At 29.9% G+C, this 3495-nt stretch overlaps 1 non-coding gene across 1 annotated transcript; it reads left to right on the forward strand.

The window, feature by feature from the left end:
• The first annotated feature begins 1438 nt into the window (after positions 1-1438).
• Trnah-gug lies at positions 1439-1510 on the forward strand. The gene has a single exon. It is a non-coding gene; the product is annotated as a tRNA-His (tRNA).
• Positions 1511-3495: the final 1985 nt, after the last annotated feature.

The following is a 3495-nucleotide window of genomic DNA, read 5'->3' on the forward strand; positions in this document are numbered from 1 at the left end:
TAAAAATTGAAATTTTGAAATTAAAGACGTGTAGACAGGACAACGTCTGTCGGATCCGCTAGTAGTATATATATAAATCTTCTATGCATGTGTTCGTAATTTCTTTTTTGAGGAGTCAAGGAGTCAAGAATGTTTACATGATTAATTTAAATTAATAATGAATTTAAAATAATAATTAAAATTTAAATTGACCTCCATAACAGTTTTATTGTAGAATTAGTAGACATCGTCTTTACATATCATTATAATATGAAAAATAATGTAAATCCTATTTTAAAAGAGTAAGGGCCTGTTTCACAATGTATGAGTATAAAGTGCCAAATACTATGCTATGCATTACATTAATTATTCGAAAGATAAAAGTTCCAAATAAGATACTTCGAATTTCATGACGTATAGAGCTATCTGGCAGTCGTGAAACGCAAAAATACTATTTATCATAGTACCAATAAGTAACAAATAGCTTATTTGGAACTTATCCGGACATTGTGAAACAGACCCTTAGTGTCGAGTTTCTTGCCCATTGTTATCCACTCGTAACCTTTTGGAAGGGATAACTAGAATCGTCTTTATATTTTATTATTTATTTTATTTTAAAATCTGAAATTTTAGGTGGTCTAAATGGTATAAATGTTTTAACTTTGACTTTCTGACATCATTTGTTTTTTTAGTACAAAAAATTATGCATATAAATCTATCTAGACTGTTAACGCGTTAATAATTAAACACCTCAACGCCTAGACAGATTTTGTTTTAAATTTGTGTGTTAAAGTGAAATTGAGAATGGTATATATGTACGTACTTACATTTAAACGTCTCTTTTGTATTGACGTGTGTATAGGACAACATCGACATCTTAATAACCTATAGGGTCGGGTTCTCCAGGTGATTCATATAAAACTACGACTAGTAAGTTAAAAATACGAGAAGTTAAAATATGGAAAACCAATAGTTAAACATAAGTTTCACATTCTAAAATTGTGTCATTTTTATTATGAATTTAGTGGAAGCAAAAACGCCAACGTGAATGAGAACAGTCACAAATTGGTTTTTTATCATTTAATTTATAAGTGAAAGGGAAATTGCAAATCTTATTTATCAATACTGCAATCGTGTTGTTTTAATAAAAAGTGTGTTTCTAATACAACAATAAGAACGATATTCTTATAATATATAAGTATGAATCGTAATAATAAGTTATATTATTTCAATAATACTTTAAAAATTAATACGCCCTTCTTTAAGTCGGACAAAAAAGGCGATTAGGAGTGTAATTATATATTTTTGAAAATCTTTAGTTACCTATGCATAAACATATATATAACTCCATTAATAACACATATAATAACTTTTACATAATTCAGGAAGTAAATCATCATGATTTCTTCAATTCTAGAATATTATACTAAATTTCAACAATGCTCTCACAGTCTCTGTAGCCGTGATCGTCTAGTGGTTAGGACCCTACGTTGTGGCCGTAGTAACCCAGGTTCGAATCCTGGTCACGGCAATGTGCAAACATTGTCACGGTGAGACGGATCTTTTTTGTATTTTATTCCATACAAAAATCGATTTTTATATAGAATTGTATACATATGATTGATTAATGCTTTTGGTATTTATTTATATTAAAGCAAAAACAAATCTTGATAAGAAAGTGATCGCCATCTGTTGAAATATTTACGTACTAATGAGAATCAGACATATTAAGTGGTTTGTGAAAAAGCGCCATCTATGCAGATATAGTGGAGGTTATTAAAGCCATTTATATTCATGGTTGAAAACTGTACTAGAATAAATAAATACCAGTAAAAAAATTAACATTTAATATATATTTTAATTAAATTTATTGATTTGCAAATAGTATTTTCAAATTAAATTAAGGTACATGGTTAAAAAAATTAAAGCTTACAATTTCAAAATAATAAAGCGGCTCAAAAAGCATATGTGGAAAGTCTTTACTCTGTAAAAGGAAATAACATTAAGTATACAATTAAAAATTTACTACCACATTTCTATTAGATAGGAACGAAATACTTTTTTAAAGTAGATATTTAAATATCATGTACATAATGAAGGAAAAGGTAGATTTCTCGTATGAGATGAAAGGGATGTATTTTCTTCTTCCACAACATTACTTTCTTAAGAATTCAAAATACTTCCTTTTCGCAAAGGGTTTTCCGAAAGGCCAGGCACACAAAGAATGGTTATTAGAGCGTTTAATATTACGGCAATTACACTCATTTTTATAAGTAGGACCCTTTTTAGCATAATAGAAACAAGTGAAATTGAGTCATTACCTACTTCGTTTTGTTAATTGTTAGAAGTTTTAAAGCATGCGAAACCTCAGTACGGTTTTATTTTCACAATTAATAATAATTTTGTATTAATACTAACACAAAATACTAAACGGCCAACAAATTGTTTCAGTTGTAATTTAAAATCGCGTTTTTAATAGTCATATTGATTAAAGCTTTTTTTAGCAGTCATATTAAATTTCGCATTTATTAGTATTTATATTGAATATCGCGTTTTTTCTAGTTATAATATTAAAGCTAGTTTAGCCGTTATATTTTTTTTATAATCTTCATTGTACACAGTTCCAATGATACTTCGTTTGTGAAGAGGATAGGGATAGCTATTGCAACACTTATGGAATGGAATTACACTAATGTGTTTGCCCACACTTGGCCACTAGCATGCGTCTGCTAACATGGTCAGTCTCTACATAGATTCAATTCTGGATCAGCATGGAAAACATTAGAAAATACTATTCATAGTTGCAATGTCATAATTAATAATCCGTCAGAATGTTGAATTCTTTTTGATAAGATTAAGTACGTGTACTATTGGACTAGCATCTTTTAAATTGTTAATATTTGTAAGTGTAAATAGTATATTTCATTACAAGTGCGGAAAGCCTGTCATTGCAACGAGTTCCGACGAATGTCTACCCGAGCCGAGGCGCAGCCGAAGGTGAGGGTTGACAGTCGGGACAAGTTGCAATGACGGTACCGCACGTGTACTGAACGACTATTTTTAATACAGTTGCGAAAAAATTAAGCAATTTAATTAAACTATTTGCTTTTTTTCTATTCTCTCTACGGAATAAATTCGTTGCACGTAGATATGTAGCAACTTATATGTTTCCGGTAAATTGTTCTCCGAAGCATTTTATGCAATTATACTGCGTTCGGGTGGTATTCATTCAAATAAAATATCGTCGAAATTACTCATTTTGTGCAACAAATAACTCAACTCGAAAGAACATTTTTGGAAAATGGCGCCAACCGCAAAGAATATGAGCAAAGCTTGTTTTTTCTTTTCTTCACCCATTCTGGGTAGGCAAAGGGAACTTGGCCCATACAGCCAATTCTTGAGTAGACTATTTTTATTGAAAGAAAACCAAATATAACTCATTGAGTCCAATCATTAAATCTGATATTGAAACAAATAGTAGCTTCTTTTTAAAATATTTGCATGAATCATAAAAAC

This window comes from Pieris rapae, chromosome 11 (assembly GCF_905147795.1).
Source record: "Pieris rapae chromosome 11, ilPieRapa1.1, whole genome shotgun sequence".
In the NCBI taxonomy this organism is placed as follows: domain Eukaryota; kingdom Metazoa; phylum Arthropoda; class Insecta; order Lepidoptera; family Pieridae; genus Pieris; species Pieris rapae.